This window comes from Puma concolor, chromosome B2 (genome assembly GCF_028749965.1).
Source record: "Puma concolor isolate L17-30 chromosome B2, mPumCon1.1.hap2, whole genome shotgun sequence".
Taxonomy (NCBI): Eukaryota; Metazoa; Chordata; class Mammalia; order Carnivora; family Felidae; genus Puma; species Puma concolor.
Window position 1 is genome coordinate 101,605,452 of NC_141671.1, and position 18,113 is coordinate 101,623,564.

Consider the following 18,113-nt stretch of genomic DNA (forward strand, 5'->3'; position numbering starts at 1 on the left):
AAACAAATAAAGCTGCTATGAACATTTGCATACAAGTGTTTTTGTGGCTTCGGGCTGCCTTGTATCGGAGTACTGAACATGTTTTCGTCTTTATTCGCCATTAGTATAATTCTCTGAAAATGTTTTTGTACATTTGAATCAGGTTGGCTTTTTATTTTGAATAGAAAGTTTTGCAAATGTTTTCTAGTCTGGTGTTTCTTCGTTTTCCTAATAGTGACTTGATGAAGTTCTTAATCTCAAGTCTTGATTTATCAACTTTCTGAATGGGTCTTTTTCTGTCTCAATAAATCTACATAGCCTCACATTGTGGTGGTTGGTGGTATTGTTTTCTTGTGAAACCTTCATAATTTTGGCTTTTACATCTATGATCCACCTCAGATTTCTATGTGTGGTATGAGGTAGGGATTGAAGTTTCTTTTTAACCCATGTGATTGTGCAGTTAACTCTGGCACCATTTGTGCTTTCTTTCACCATTTTAAAACAAAATAATTTGTTTTGGCATAATTTAAGTTGAATTACTTTGGAATTTAAATTACCTTTAAAGTATTGGACCAGTTTGTTACCATGCTTTGACTGTTCCATGGGTTACCTGTATTTCTGGGTAGATACTAAAACTCATCAATTTATTTTTTTAAGTAAGCTCTACACCCAAGGTTGGGCTTGAAGTCACAACCCCAAGATGACGAGTTGCATGTTCTACTGACTGAGCCAGTCAGGCACCTTCAATTTCTACTTTTAAAAGAGACTGAGATTGAGTAATTAGAATTGGGTAGTATCCTGGGTAGGATCCGTTGTCATTTAAGTTTTTCTCAGGAGTGTTCTGTGTGATGTTTTGTATGATTTTCACGAGCCCTTGGTGCTAGTGTCATTTGAATTTTCTGATTTGTAATTTTTAATTTTTTAAATCTTTTATTATAGGACCTTGCTAAGCTCTTCATTAATGCACTGGTTAGGACCTCTAGTACATGTTGAATTTAAGCGGTAAGGGTAGACTAGGGGGCAAAATTCAGGAGGGGCTCCCAGACTGTTGCAAGCAGTCTTCTGAGAGAATAAGTACATCCTTTCATTTTGCTCCCTGGGGGCTTTGCTTGCCTGAGTCTTGTCCTGGTCCTCCATTAAATAAAGTCCTCTCTTAAGTTTTAGAAAGGAAACATTTATTGCATAGTCCATCAGAAATGTTTGCTGTTGGTTTCTATGTGTAGATGTCTAGTTAGATGCCTTTTACATATTCTCTGATTTTCTCAGGAATGGGTGTTGAATTTTATCAGACCTCTCCTCCCCCTTTTGGTACCCATGGAATGATCATACGGCTTGTCTCCTTTATCTGTTAAGATAATCCTGTCCTTGGGGGAGTTTAGTGATGGAACTTTAGGTCTAAAACAGGCTCCCAAATACTGGGGGCAGAAATGTCTTGTTTGAATAACTTTGCCCAATTCTCTCATTTCTCTTTCAAAATAAACATTAAAAGAAAATAAAGTAACTTTCCTCCAGGTTTCACAAATAGAAATAAGTGTTCAACTCTTTTAAGTTTATTTTGAGAGAGGACGAGCAGAGGAGGGGCAGAGAGAATCCACTGTCAGCACCTAAATGCGTGGCTGGATCTCATGACAGATCATGACCTGAACCCAAACCAAGAGTACAACTTGACCAACTGAACCAGCTAGGCACCCCACCCCCAACTTGTTTTCTTAGTCACTGCAGTATTTCAGTCCACTTTTAAAAATAATCCTTTTCACGCCTACCCTAAAACGTGGGAATTGAATTATTTCACCTACTTTACAATTCAAGAATTAATACCCCACTCTTGATAGCACATTTTCCTGTTTTGCCTTCATCTTTAGCATTTTAGTAGTAAGAGGTTGAGGTGAACCCTGGAAGTTAGAAAGGCCTCCATTAATCCCTTGATGTCCTTGACCCTGGCTCTCCAAGCAGATTCCTTGGATCTGCCCCTCAACCATTTTCCCAACCAGCACTGATCATTTTGCAAGGACTGAAAGCCTGTAAAATGAGTTGAAATAATGAAATCTTAACACTGATGAGGCTTTCTGGAAATAAACACTAACCCAATGATGGAAAATACTTCCTAGGGAGGATAATCTGGTAATCCATTTTTTGTTTTGAAGAAATTTTTCAAAATGTGTATATAGTCCTAAACAAAATTGTGTGTAGAAAAAACCAAGATGTCAAAAGTTAAGGTGCTGGTTAGTTCATGTGGCCATTTCTATGCAGCTACATTAAATTTTTATTTTTGAAAAAAGTTTTAGTAATTTTGAGAGGACGAGCTGGGGAGGGCAGAGAGGGACACAGGATCTGAAGCAGACTGCGCTGACAGCAGAGAGCCTGACGTGGGGCTCAAACCCACGAATACAGATCGTGACCCGAGCCAAAGTGAGTCACTTAACCGACTGAGCCACCCAGGCACACCCCCTGTGTTACTTTTTTTTTTTTTTTTTTTTTTTTTGAGAGAGACGAGTATGAGTGGGGAGGGGCAGAGAGAGAGGAAGACACAGAATCCAAAGCAGGCTCCAGGCTCTGAGCTGTCAGCACAGACCCTGACGCGGGGCTCAAACTCAACCATGAGATCATGACCTGAGTCGAAGTCGGATGGTCAAAGAACTGAGTCGCCCAGGTGCCCCTCCCTACATTAAATTCTTGAAAGAGGGGCGCCTGATGGCTCAGTCAGTTGAGGGTCCGACTCACGTCATGATCTCACGGTTCATGGGTTTGAGTCCCACGTTAGGCTGCGGACTGACTGCAAAACTTGCTTCGGATTCTCTCCCCCTCTCTGCCTCTTTGCTGCTCGCATGCGTGCTCTCTCAATAAATAAACGTTAAAAAGGAAAAGGCATGGAGCTAATAAATGAAAGTTCATACTGAACAAAGCTCAACCAACCTTTTTAGGAGAACTAGGTTACTGTACAGGTAAAATTAACATGCGTTCAGCCAAAAATTATGAACTAAGAGCCACAGTGCCAGATGCTGAGCATATATAAATGAGCCATAATCATTCCCCCTCCAGGGATCTTGTAGAGGAAATAGATGCATAAACTCATGATTGTGATCAAGGCATGTGTTACAAGAGTATGGAAGAGTCTGCCTCTTCCCTGGGGAGGTTGGGCCAAACAGCTGTGAGAATCCACTAAAAAGCAAGGATGTAGCATTCTAAGATCTTGTTTCAAAGAGATGGAGGTGAATTGCAAGCATCTCCATTTATGCGGAGGAGCTGAATGAATAGGAGGGGAAGTGGTTAAGATGGTGGGTGCTCTGGTAGTAAACTTAGATTTCATTTTCCCTTGACCCCTGCTCCCAGGACCAACGCATCGATTTCCTTACCAGGACAGCTCACATCTGAGCCCCTCAAGAAATGGTTTATACAAGACTTTTGTATAATGAGGGAAATACTTGAAGAAACTTAACGGGGTTGGGGGGAGGGGGGGAATTTAAAGAGGCCAAAAAGATAATCCTGTGAGGAACTTCCAAATGGATTGGGGGAAGTTAGGCTAGATTTCCAGAGACCAGTTAGCCTCTGCAAGAGGAGAGGTAAATGTGACTGCTAACTTGGTGAAGTCCCAGCAACAAAATAATAAATAGGAGACACCAAAGAACAAGTAGGAAACCTGGAGTTTTCTGGTTTGGTCCTACTTGACAAGGAGGGTGAGGAGGATTGGGCTAGAAGAGAATAGGTTTGCTTTTGGATATGTTTAATGAGCCAAAAGGTGTATAAACCCAAATTTGCTACACTGGGGCTGTGAGACTATGTGTACTTTCATAAAGAATGCCTAACCTATTCTCAAATTATTAAATTTATTGATGACTTAAAGGGATTGATTCACATAAGCAAAACAAACCTACGCACCTGTAGGGCCCTGGTCAAACAATCCCACAATGAAATTCGGTGTAGCTATCAAAACCCATAGGGGTATACTGGCTTACCATTTGAGTAGTAAATAATATCTAACAACAGAAACTGTTCCTGCTGTTGGCTGCCAATTCCCTTGAGCCTCCTACCATAACCTGCACTCTGCAGGGATAGTGCTGAGTTAGAAGCTCCCGCTGGGCAGGCACACCACCACGGAGGCCTTTGTACACTGGTTTTCAGTCCTGATGCAGAAATGGAATGGAGGCCAAGGTCACAGACTAGGTTGAGAGATTGAGGCCACCGGCATTCACACATTCATGAAAACAAGGCTGGGTTCATGCAGGAATCAATGGCATTTTTCTGATTGACCTCAGAGGTAAAGGGTCATCTGGAACAGTTTTTATTTCCAAATTCTCATGGCCTAAAAGACTACACTGCAAAAAGCCAGATACTATGAACATGGATTGTTTTAAAAGATAACAGTGTGGTTTTGTTTTGTTTTGTTTTTTTTAATGTTTTTTTATTTTTTAATGTTTTTTTAATGTTTTATTTATTTTGACGTGAGTTAGGGAGGGGCAGAGAGAGAGGGAGATACAGAATCCCAAGCAGGCTCCAGGCTCTGAACTGTCAGCACAGAGCCCGATGCAGGGCTCAAACTCATGAACCCGCGAGATCATGACCTGAGTCGAAGACGACGCTTAACCGCTTAACCGACTGAGCCACCCAGGCTCTCCTAAAAGGTACAGTGTTTTGTTTTGTTTTTTCAATAATTATTCAGCAGACAAGATCACTCTGCCAAATAGTTATAAAAACTCCGAATACTTGCCCTCAGTTTCTGTATTTATCTGTTTGCAAACTGGCAGCCGTTTGGGGCTGATAGCACCACACACTTTGTAGCACTGATCTAGAGCTTTATGTACTTCCGAATGTGGAAACTGAGGAATGAGAAAGGGGACAGCTGAGGGTCATTTTCCTGTCTTTGTGGAAATCATGCTGTAGCAGGATTCTCACACACAGAGTCCTGACACCGAGGCTTCTCTTTCCAGGAAGCAACTTTTTTCGTGCTAGCACAGCTCACTTGGGTTCCTACAGGAAGAACTGAGCTCCTAACCCCACGTGGCATAGTTTTTTTTATATATTTTCTACTTCTTTGTCTCCCATATATGGTAACAAACATGCAGTCTGATTAAGTGGCCTCATCTTACAAGGTCGTGAGGGATTGTGCCTAGCCAGGTTGCCTTGAGGTTTTTTGGTTTTCTTTTTCTTTTTCTTGTTCTTGTTCTTTTTCTTTCTCTTTCTCTTTCTCTTTTTCTCTTTCTCTTTCTCTCTTTTTCTTTTTCTTTTTCTTCTTTTTCTTTTCCTTAGGGAGGGGACGCTACCACAATGCCGCCCAGATAAAGCAAGCATTCAGCTAGCATTTGGGGACATAGGCCAGCCACCCCGCTCATTAGGTTCATTCAAAACATATTTGACTGCTGGTGCTACGTGTCCTGAGGAAATGAGCTCTACACTAAAGGCAGAATAATTCTGCTTAATATTTAGAATTTTTGGGGCGCCTGGGTGGCGCAGTCGGTTAAGCGTCCGACTTCAGCCAGGTCACGATCTCGCGGTCTGTGAGTTCGAGCCCCGCGTCGGGCTCTGGGCTGATGGCTCAGAGCCTGGAGCCTGTTTCTGATTCTGTGTCTCCCTCTCTCTCTGCCCCTCCCCCGTTCATGCTCGGTCTCTCTCTGTCCCAAAAAAATAAATAAACGTTTAAAAAAAAAAAAAAAAAAAAAAAAAAAAGAATTTTTATTAGACACTTTTAGAACATGGTACTAAAATATATATAAAATACACCCCTCATTTCCTAGAAAAACAAACAGTTCTTACAGCTGAAAAGTAGATCCTCCCATTGCAAATAATCATTCCTGTTGTTACTATGCCAGGAGGCAAGACTTGCTCAAGGACATTATAGAACCTAATGAAAACTATTGCTTCACAACCTAACCTTTCTTGCACCGGACAGTTATGATCAGTACATCCCTAATCTAGTAGCTAATTGTTCTACACTCTGAAAGGAAATCTCATTCAGTTCTTATCAAATTATCAAGTGTTATCATTGTTGATTCTCCTTTTTTTTTCTTTTTAATTTTTTTTTTTTTAACGTTTATTTATTTTTGAGAGAGAGAGAGACAGAGCATGAACGGGGGAGGGTCAGAGAGAGAGGGAGACACAGAATCAGAAGCAGGCTCCAGGCTCTGAGCCATCAGCCCAGAACCTGATGCGGGGCTCGAACTCACGGACCGTGAGATCGTGACCTGAGCTGAAGTCGGATGCTTAACCAACTGAGCCACCCAGGCGCCCCTTGATTCTCCTTTTAAAAACTACATTGTCACTGAATGGCACTGTATGATGTGCTATTCACTGGTCATAATGTAAAAGGCCATCAAGTTTTATCAGTAATCAAAATGAATCCTTTATCTCCATTCAAAAGAATGAGTGAGACAGCAGGACTGAAGTTTTAAGTATGGGAGGCAACTGGTGAAGAGAATCTTGATGCCAAAAGCTTGCTGTCAAGATTAAGGGAAGGGGCGCCTGGGTGGCGCAGTCGGTTAAGCGTCCGACTTCAGCCAGGTCACGATCTCGCAGTCCGTGAGTTCGAGCCCCACATTGGGCTCTGGGCTGATGGCTCAGAGCCTGGAGCCTGTTTCCGATTCTGTGTCTCCCTCTCTCTCTGCCCCTCCCCCGTTCATGCTCTGTCTCTCTCTGTCCCAAAAATAAATAAAAACGTTGAAAAAAAAATTAAAAAAAAAAAAAAGATTAAGGGAATCGCTACGAAATGTTTTTTTGGAAAGTCTGTGAATTATCTTCGTATTTCTAAATTGTTTTTAGCTATGTGTTATACAGTCCGAAGGTTCCGCTATGTCTTGTGTGCCTCAAAACATCTCCCCCTCTGGCTGCCCTGCGGCCACCCAACACTTGTCACTATTAGTAACTACTAAAGTCAGCATTTTCACGTACAACTCCCACTGAAATCCATCCACAAATATTTACTGAACAGAAGTGCATGACGTAGTGAGAGGGAATGAAAAGTATAAAACCCTCTGCTCAAAACCTTCTAGTTCTTCCCTATTTCACTCAATTTCAAACCAAACTTCTTACCTTATAGATTTGTCTGTCCCCTTCCTCCTCTCTGACCTCATCTACTTTCTCCTTGCTCACCCCTGTCCAGAAACACTGGTTCCTTGCTTTTTTAGAACGCACCAGGCATGATTCTATCCCAGAAACTTTACACCAACTATGCCCTGGAATGCTCTTCCTTTAGATATCAACATAGGTCACTCCCTCACCAACCAAATATTTTGTTTAAATAGCATCTCAAGGGGCGCCTGGGTGGCGCAGTCGGTTAAGCGTCCGACTTCAGCCAGGTCACGATCTCACGGTCCGTGAGTTCGAGCCCCGCGTCGGGCTCTGGGCTGATGGCTCGGAGCCTGGAGACTGTTTCCGATTCTGTGTCTCCCTCTCTCTCTGCCCCTCCCCCGTTCATGCTCTGTCTCTCTCTGTCCCCAAAATAAATAAACGTTGAAAAAAAAAAAATAAAATAAATAAATAAATAAATAAATAGCATCTCAATAAGACCTACCAGGAACATCCTATTTTCTTATTTTATTTTTAAGTAATCTCTCTATCTACAATGTGAAGCTCAAACTCACTATCTCAAGATCAAGAGTTGCATGTTATATTGAATAAGCCAGCCAGGTGCCCCAAAACAGCCTATTTTATTCTTTTTTCAAACATCCTATTTAAAAAAATTTTTTAAGTTTATTTTTGAGAGAGAGAGAGAGAGAGAGAGCGCACGTGCACGCATGAGCCGGGGCGGGGCAGAGAGAGAGGGAGAGAGAATCCCAAGCAGGCTCAGTGCTGTCAGTGCAGAACTCCACATGGGACTTGAACCCACAAACTGTCAGATCATGACCTGAGCCGAAATCAAGAGTCAGACACTCAACTGACTGAGTCACCCAGGCACCCCTTTAATGTTTTTTTCTTTTTTAAGTTTACAGATAACCTGTTTTAAATCGTAGCTTGATCCCAAAGCAATCTTAACATTGCTTGCTCTTTAAGCTTTTATTTTTAAGTAATCTCTACACCCAACATGGGGCTCAAACTTACAGCCCCAAGATCAAGAGTCACATGCACTGCCAGCTGAGCCACTCAGGCGCCCTTGTTCCTTAATCCTTATTCATTTTTTCCATTAGATGCTAAGTAATTTGTCATGTTTATTATTTATTATCCAGCTACCTCCACTAGAATGTAAGATTTGAGGGCAGAGATAATATGTCTGTTTCATTTCTTTATTTCCCAAATGGTGGAGGCCAGGTTCCAAGAGGTTCTCACATTGATAGAGCTGACTTAAGTAGCCAACAGGATGCTATGGAAATTATCAAGTGCGACTTCAAAAGAAGGGTTTTAAATGGCATCTTAGGAAGAAATGCCCTAAACCCAGTAGAGCCTTTAGATGACCACGGTCCTGGCCAACATCTTTTCTGCAACCTTATGACGTTCTAACCCAGACCCAGTTAAGGTGCTCCCAAATTTCAAATGTACTGAGATTGTGAGAGATAAAGTTTATTGTTTTAAGCTACTAAATTCTGGTGTAATTAGTTACATTGTAAGTGATAGCTAAAATACCGAGTGTCTGGAACTATATGCCCAGCACATAGTCACCACTTAATAAATATTAGAGGAAAGAACAAAACTGCCAGAAGTAACCTGACTTTCATCAATATTAGGATTATTGTCACTTAGCAGAAAGTGTAATTGTACACTTTCTATTTTTTATTTTTTTTATTTTTTCTTTTATTTATTTATTTTTTTAATTTTTTTAACGTTTATTTATTTTTGAGACAGAGAGAGACAGAGCATGAATGGGGGAGGGTCAGAGAGAGGGAGACACAGAATCTGAAACAGGCTCCAGGCTCCGAGCTGTCAGCACGGAGCCCGACGTGGGGCTCGAACTCACGGACCGCGAGATCGTGACCTGAGCCAAAGTCGGCCGCTCAACCACTGAGCCACCCAGGCGCCCCACTATTTTTTATTTTTTTGTGATTTTGGATTTTGCTTTTAAGTAATTCCTACACCCAACGTGAGGCTTGAACCCACAACTCTGAGATCAAGAGCCACGTGCTCCACCAACTAAGCCGGCCAGGTGCCCCTGTAATTGTACACTTTAAATGGGTGAATTGTATGGCATGCGAATTATATCTCAGAGCTATATTTTTTATTTATTTTTTTTTTTAAGATTTTTTTTTTCAACGTTTATTTATTTTTGGGATAGAGAGAGACAGAGCATGAACGGGGGAGGGTCAGAGAGAGAGGGAGACACAGAATCGGAAACAGGCTCCAGGCTCCGAGCCATCAGCCCAGAGCCTGACGCGGGGCTCGAACTCACGGACCGTGAGATCGTGACCTGGCTGAAGTCGGACGCTTAACCGACTGCGCCACCCAGGCGCCCCAGAGCTATATTTTTTAAAAAGGTTGGCGTGTTGGAGAGAATGTGTGGCAGCTGGTATTCCCATACCCTGCTGATGGGTACAAACAAATACTTTGTAAAAGTCTGTCAGGCGTGCCTAGATGGCTCAGTTGGCTGAGCATCTGACTTCAGCTCAGGTCATGATCTCACATTCATGAGTTCGAGCTCTGCATCCGGTTCTTCCCTGAGCTCACTTTGGATACTCTGTCTCCCTCCCTCTGCCCCTCCCCCCCTCTAAAATAAACATTAAAAAAATAAAGTTAGGAATACACCTACCAAAAGAACCAGCTGTTCCATTCTTATATATTTCAACAAGAAAGTGAAAGCATATGTTCATATAAAGACTGGTACATGGGGGCATCTGGCTGACTCAGTCCCCAGAGCACACAACTCTTGATCTGGGGAGCCATGAGTTCAAGTCCCACATAGAGCTTACTGAAAAAAAAAAAAAAAAAAAAAAAAAAAAGTCTTGTACATGAATGTTTATAATAGCCTTATTTGTTTAAAAAAATTTTTTTAATGTTTATTATTTTTGAGAGAGAGAGACAGAGACAGAGACCAAACAGGGAAGGGATAGAGAGAGAGGGAGGCACAGAATCCAAAGCAGGCTCCAGGCTCTGAGCTGTCAGCACAGAGCCAGATCCGGGGCTCAAACTCACAGACCACAAGATCATGACCTGAGTGGTAGTCGGCCACCCAACCGACTGAGCCACCCCAGCACCCCTATCATAGCCTTATTTGTAATAGTCAAAGTCTGGAAACAACCCAAATGTCCATCAGTAGGTAAATGAATAAATAAATTGTGGCATATTCATACAACAGAATACTACTCAGCAATAAAATAGAATACACTGATGTGAGAAGTGTGGTTGGGAGGTTAGTGAGGGTAACATGAGAAACTTGCAGTGATAAAACTCTTTTGTATCTTGAAGGTGGTGCTGGAAACGTGAACCTACATGTGATAAAATTATACAGAATTAAATGCACTCCAAAGACAGTAAGATTAGTACATTGTATCAATGTCTATATCCTGGCTGTGATATATATTTTTTTAAGACTTATTTACTTTTTGAGAGAAAGCACAAGGTGGGAAGGAGCAGAGAAAGAGAGGGGGACAGAAGATCAGAAACAGGCTCTCTGGGGCACCTGGGTGGCTCAGTTGGTTAAGCGTCCAACTTCAGCTCAGGTCATGATGTCGCAGTTTGTGGGTTCAAGCCCCGCGTCAGGCTCTTTGCTGACAGCTTGCTCAGAGCCTGGAGCCTGCTCTGGATTCTATCTCTCTTTCTCTCTGCCCTTGCTCCGCTCACATCCGTTTCTGTCTCTCTCAAAAATAAATAAACATTAAAAGAAACAAGAAAAAGAAAAAGAAAGAGAAAAAGGGGAAGGAAGGAAGGAAGGAAGGAAGGAAGGAAGGAAGGAAAGGAAGGAAGGAAAGGAAGGAAGGAAGGAAGGAAGGAAGGAAGGAAGGAAGGAAAAGAAAAAGAAAGAAAAGTAAGAAAGAAACAGGCTCTGCGCTGATAGCCGCAAGCCCAAATGGGGGGCTCAAACTCACAAACCGTGAGGTCATGACCTGAGCCAAAGTCAGAGGCTGAACCACCCAGGCGCCCCCTGGCTGTGATATTATACTATCGTTTTGTCTGTCTTTTTGTATTTGGGTTTTTTTTTTCCTTTAATTTTTTTTTTAATGTTTCTTTATTTTTGAGATATAGAGACAGAGTGCCAGTGGGGGAGGAGCCGGAAGAGGGAGACACAGAATGCAAAGCAGGCTCCAGGCTCTGACCTGTCAGCAAAGAGCCTGACGCAGGGCTCGAACCCACAAACTGTGAGACCATGACCTGAACCGAAGTCAGATTCTTAACCAACTGAGCCATCCCAGGCGCACCATGTTTTTTGTTGTTCTTTTGTTTTGTTTTGTTTTGTTTTGTTTTGTTTTGTTTTTGAAGTAAGCTCTAGGCCTAATGCGGAGCTTGAACTCACTGTTTGACCCTAAGATCAAGAGTCGCCTGCTTTACTGACAGAGTCAGCCCGGCTCCCCAATTACACTATAGTTTTACAAGAAGTTACCACGGGGGAAACTTTGTAAAGGCTACACAAGATCTCTCTGTATTATTTCTTACAACCACATGTGGACCTATAATCTCAAATTTTAATTAAAATATTCTTGGTATAGGGGCGCCTGGGTGGCTCAGTTGGTTAAGCAACCAACTCTCGATTTCTGGTCACAATCTCATGGTTCCTGAGATGGAGCCCCGGGCTCCATGTGCTGATAGCTGGGAATCTGCTTGGGATACTCTCCCAATCTCTCCCTCCCTCTCTGTCTCTTTCTCTCTGTACCTCCCTCATTTGCATGCAAGTGTGGTCTCTCTTTCTCTCAAAAATAAATAATGAAACTTAAAAAAATTTCTTGGTACATAGGGACGCCTAGCTGGCTCATTCAGAAGAGCATGTAACTTTAGATCTAGGGGTCCTAAGTTTGAGCCCCACGTTGTGTGTAGAAATGACTTAAAATACATAAAAAGGGGCACGTGGGTGACTCAGTCAGTTGAGCATCGGACTCTTGTTTTGGCTCAGGCCAAAGTCATGGGATGGAGCCCTGCGTCGGGCTCCACACTGAGTGTGGAATCTGCTTGAGATTCTCTCTTGCTCTCTCTCCTTCTGCCTCTCTCCCCTGCTTGCTCTCTCTCTTTCTCTCTCTAAAATAAATAAATAAATCTTAAAGAATTCTTGGTACATATACAGATGAATCTCTAAATAATTATGCTGAGTGTAAGAAGCAGAAAAAAACAGTACAGACTATATTATTCCATTTATATAAAATTCTCTATAGAATGCAAACTACTGTTGATAGAAAGCAGACCCATGGTTGCCCAGGGAGGGGAGAGTGTCTGGAAGGGTAGGGCAGAAGAGAAGGATTATAAAAGGGCAGGAGGAAATTCTTAGAGGTGACGCCTATGTTCATTATCTCGATTGTGGTGGTATAGCTATACCCATGTCAAAATTGATCAAGTTGAACACATTCAGTATGTGCAATTTATTGTATGTCAACTACACCACAATAAAGCTGTTAAAAACCCTGACAGTTGTAATATCAGCAACAAAACTACATCTTCTATTCATGATTTCACCAAAATTCACCATCCTACATCTGTGAAAGATTAAGGGGTTTCACGGTCCAAAGTTTGGTGAAGACTGAGTGAATCGATTCAGATTTAAAGTCAGTATAAGCTATCTTGTCAGGCTTAGTTAGTTGTAGAAGAAAGCACAAAACCCTGAAGCCTATGGGTGGAGGTTGGCCACCCGCCGAACCTGTTTCAACAGTGTGTCTATTGTATGAAGTGAAACCGCCTTGGGCATTTTTTGAAAGCTTATCTAGAGAATTTTGATAGCTGAGGAGTTTTTCCCACATTAGCCAAAGGCCAAAATATTTCAATCCTCTTATTTTCACAAACACCAACTTTCTTGGGGGGAGGGGGTCCCCCTAGACTGCATGTGGGCACACACACACACACACACACACACACACACACACACAGTTTTTCTTTGTGAAATTAGGTGAAAGCTACAACTTAGAGAAAGCACACCAGTATATAAAACATTAAAAATTTGTACAATTGTTAGGGGTGGGGGGATGGGCAAAATGGGTGAAGGGGAGTGTGAGATACAGGCTTCCATTAACAGAATGAGTAAGTCATGGGAATAAAAGGCACAGCATGGGGAATATAGTCCGAGATACTGTAATAGGGTTGTATGGTGACAGATGAGAGCCACACTTGTGAGCACAGCATAATGTACAGAGATGTTGAATCCCTATGCTGTGCCCCTGAAATAATGTGACATTTTGTGTGTCAACTATACTAAAAAAAAAACAAAAACGAAAAACTCGTGCGATTTACATTCTATATAAAACCTCTATTCCTAGGGTTCTGCTAATTTCAAAACTCAAATTTTAATTAAGACTTGTATGTAATCAATAACAATTTATAAAAAATGCAAATGGTACAGGGGCTCCTGGGTGGCTCAGTAGATGAGCGTGTGACTTCGGCTAAGGTCATGATCTTAAGGTTCCCGGGTTTGAGTCCTGTGTCGGGCTCTGTGCTGACAGCCTACTTTGGATTCTGTGTCTCTGTCTTTCTCTGTCCCTCCCCCACTTGTGCTCTGTCTCTCTCTCTCTCAAAAATAAATAAACATTAAAAAAAATTTTTTTTTAGGGACGCCTGGGTGGCTCAGTCGGTTAGACGGCCGCCTTCAGCCCAGGTCACGATCTCGCGGTCCGCGAGTTCGAGCCCCGCGTCGGGCTCTGGGCTGATGGCTCAGAGCCTGGCTGCTTCTGATTCTGTGTCTCCCTCTCTCTCTGCCCCTCCCCCGTTCGTGCTCTGTCTCTCTCTGTCTCAAAAATAAATAAACGTTAAAAAAAATTTTTTTTTAATTTTTTTTAATGTAAATGGTACCAAAGGGTATAGAGTGAAGTCACTCTCCTTCTCCTGCCTACCTACCCAATTGCCTCGCCAGAAACATCCAGTTTTGCCGCTTTCTTCTATGAACTGTCAGAAAGTCTATGCACATATAGGCAAATATACATTTGTCAATATATTTGCCTATATACACATTTACCCATATGTCTTGGTACACAGCACATAGTCGTCTTATCTCAGTTTTAAAAAAATAACGACTTTCAAATAGATAACATGTTAAAACTCAATAGGCATACTACTGAAGTTTTCCTGCTATCCGTGCCTCTGCTTCCATGCTCCTCCTGAACAACTCGTGTTACCAGTTTGTTCTATTTCCTTCTAGACATGGTCTACGCATATGTAACTTTTTTGTTTTATTTTGTGCGTGTGTGCGTGTGCGCGTGCGTGTGTGTGTTTACTAATAACACAACCTTGCACGTTAAATAAGTGCAGGGACTTTGCCTAATTGGTTCACTGTGGGAACACCAGTTTCTGAGTAGGACTGCCCATGTTCATAATATTCCAGGTCTGCAATGCGACTCAGTAGCAATGCGACCTTGGGAAATGTCACTTTAACAGATCATTGTCTCACTTCCCTTGCCTGTACAATGGAAGTACCATGCCTCCTACATAAGGTGGTTGTAAGATACAATGGGCTAATACATGAAGCACTTGCATATATACATCTGACCAACAGTAAGTGTCCGATAAATGTTTGCTAATATTAGTATAGCACAATCCATCTTTCTCAAACACTGTTTTGAATGCATGCAAATTTTGTATAATGTTTATATTATGATGCTTTTGATGATCATAAGCATCTCAGAAACTGTCTGTTATTTACACTGAGTCTTAAGGCACCCTTTCAATTTACTTTTCCTCCTTACTCAACCAGCTTTTTAACCTGCTGAGTGTGAGCTCCATTCCAGAAACGTATACCACACAAAAGTCATGCACACTCCCCCCAAAGCCTCGCTTAGCAGCATGCCTCCCTCCTAGTAGCCATTTTCATCTTGCCTCTTCTTCCTGTTTTCCTTCCTCTCTTCCTGTCTCCCTGCTTCTGTCCGGTCTTTGACTAGTTCTGCCTCTACGTATAGAGATACAATTATATATGTATGATATAGTACATTTATATTTCTATACTCTGCATTCTTACATATTTCTCTTTTTTTAGGCTTATTTATTTATTTTGAGAGAGAGGGCATGAGCAGGGGAGGGGCAGAGAGAGAGGGAGAGAGAGAATCCTAAGGAGGCTCCACGCCATCAGCACTGAGCTTGATGCAGGGCTCAAACCCACAAACCGTGAGATCAATGACCTGAGCTGAAACCAAGAGTCAGATGCTTAACCAACTGAGCCACTCAGGCACCCCCATTGTTACATATTGTCAGTGTGTATCCAGATTATCCCATTAGATTACAGTGAATTCAAATGTCTACAATGTCTGTTCTTTGTTACCCTTTGTATAATATGTTCACAATTAACTCATGGACAAACATTTTTATTTTCTTTTTCTTTCTTTTTTTAAACATTTGATCTTCTTCCATATTCCTTGGATTCCAGAAAAACTAAAGCAATAAAATATGGAGAAGGTTATGCCTGGGTATGAGTTAAGGCAGGCTGCAGGGGTCTGGGAAGAAGGCCTATACTAAAGAACACCATGGCAAAGCCACTACTCCCAAAGCACTCTCCTCCTACAAAACATGTCGTCGAAGTTTTTTTTGAATTTGCTATAAGCAACTGATCTGAACCCTTAACAGTAAGTCACTTATTCTTGGTCATTATGATCACTGTGATCATTATCAAATATTTATTTTGCACTTTTGTTGTGAAAGTACCATGCTTACAAGATACAAGGAGACACTGAATGATTCTTTCCTGTGATAAACTAAAAATCTAATGTGATTTAGACCCAATATGCTAAGCCACCTGAGTGGTACAAAAAATAAGGAGTCATACTCAAGGGCTGTAAACAAACAATGAGTGCTTCATAGAAAAAGGTGAACCTGATCTAACCCTTGAAGAAGGGTCAAACATTTAATGAGCATAAGGCAAAGCAAGTATTTGAGGTGGTAGGCACTATATGAATATTCTATTCTTTAATATGAAATGCCATTTAAAAACTCAGTTTCAAAATTATTTTGTAAACAGGTCATTCAAACGACATTTATTGAGTATCTACTATCTACAAAGGACAGGCAAAGTAAAAGGGGATTTAGACATGAATAGGGTGTGATTCCTGTCCCACAAGAGATTACAATACCAACTTGTAAATGCCCAACAACTTGCAGAATGAAGGAGGATCAGAAAACTGGAACCATGAAGGGTTCCAATCCTTTAGGAAAAAAAAAAAAAGGAAGGAAGAAAACTGGGACCACAAGACTGGAACAAAGATTTCTTGACCACCACACTTGTTGGGCAGTCTATCTCTAGAGCACAGCAGACCCCTTTAATGCTAAATGTTGGCAAAATGTTATAATCATGGATAACATCAGGTGAATAACAGAATGTCTGGTCCAGTGTTACACAAGTCCACTGATTTGCACTACTCAAGCGTGATACTGTGTATTACTTGATCATCCTTGTCATCATTCTTATTGTTAACTGTTTTTTGTCAGTTCCTTGTCTCAGCCACGAGAACTTTGGTTCCTGAAAAAGCATTAAGCAAGCTGTGTAGAAGGGATCTTAGTATTATCTAACTTTTTTTTTTTTAAGTTGCTTTTTTTTTTTTTTTTTTTAGTAATCTCTACACCCAAGGTGGGACGCGAACTCCCGACCCCGAGATCAAGAGTCACATGCTCTTCCAAGTAAGCCAGCCAGACACCTCCCTATTTTCTCATTTTATTTTATTTTTATTTATTTATTTTTTTTTAATTTTTTTTTCAACGTTTTTTATTTATTTTTGGGACAGAGAGAGACAGAGCATGAACGGGGGAGGGGCAGAGAGAGAGGGAGACACAGAATCGGAAACAGGCTCCAGGCTCCGAGCCATCAGCCCAGAGCCTGACGCGGGGCTCGAACTCACGGACCGCGAGATCGTGACCTGGCTGAAGTCGGACGCTCAACCGACTGCGCCACCCAGGCGCCCCATTTTATTTTATTTTTAAAAGCATTTATTTATTTTGAGAGAGAGAAAGAGAGAGCGCACACAAGGAGGGGAGGGGGCAGAGAGAAGGAGAGACAATCCCAAGAAGACTCCACATTGTCAGCGCAGAGCCGGATGTGGGGCTCGAGCCCACAAACTGTGAGATACGACCTGAGCTGAGATCAAGAGTCAGACGCTTAACCAACTGCACTTCCCAGTTTTCTCATTTTATAAAGGAGGGAGCTGACATCTGCCAAAGAACTGCTTAAGCGCCCCGAGGCTTTTTCTTTCATTCATTTCCTTAATGATAAAGACACTTATATTTAAGTTTTATACTATAATTTGTCATTTTTGGACATATCTTAAACTTCCTATCTCCAGGATGTGTTGTCTGTGACAGAAAGTTAGCACTAAAAAAAAAAAGGCAAAAAGGAAGTTAGCACCAACATGATTAAGTGCTCTAAGCAACTTCTGCTGCCCATCCTTGGGTCCCTACAAGCATTGCAATACTTTCTTTCCCTGCCAGTCAGAAAAGAACCTTTGTTATCCCTCCAAGAACATCAACAATATCAAACACAACAATACACAAGAAATTTGAAATTAGTTTTTGTTATATATTTTAAAAAAATTTTTAATGTTTATTTTATTATTTTTTTTAACGTTTATTTATTTTTGAGACAGAGAGAGACAGAGCATGAACGGGGGAGGGCCAGAGAGAGAGGGAGAAACAGGCTCCAGGCTCTGAGCTGTCAGCACAGAGCTCAACGCAGGGCTCGACCCCACGGACCACGAGATCATGACCTGTGCCAAAGTTGGATGCTTAACCAACTGAATCACCCAGGCACCCATATATATATATATATATATATATATATATATATATATATGTATGTTTTTAAGTTTATTTATTTATTTTGAGAGAGAGAGAGAGAGAGAGAGAGAGAGAGAGAGAGAATCCTAAGCAGGCTCCTCTCTGTCAACACACGGAGCCTTACAAGGGGCTTGATTCCAGGAGCCGAGAGATCATGACCTGAGCCAAGATCAAGAGTCTGATGTTTAACTGACCAAGCCACCCAGGCTCAGTTTTTATTCTATTTTTATTTTATTTTTTTTTATTTTATTTTATTTTTTAATTTTTTTTTCAACGTTTATTTATTTTTGGGACAGAAGAGAGACAATGCATGAACGGGGGAGGGGCAGAGAGAGAGGGAG

The 18,113-nt window shown here is 41.6% G+C and overlaps 1 long non-coding RNA gene across 1 annotated transcript in view; it reads left to right on the top strand.

The window, feature by feature from the left end:
• Nucleotides 1-4,428: 4,428 nt before the first annotated feature.
• The window catches only part of LOC147581145 (uncharacterized), a 35,407-nt gene continuing 21,722 nt past the window's right edge, over nt 4,429-18,113 (top strand). Inside the window, exons 1-2 of the long non-coding RNA XR_015250853.1 lie at nt 4,429-4,598; nt 16,557-16,623. This is a non-coding gene — a long non-coding RNA (uncharacterized LOC147581145). The remainder of the gene's footprint in view (nt 4,599-16,556; nt 16,624-18,113) is intronic.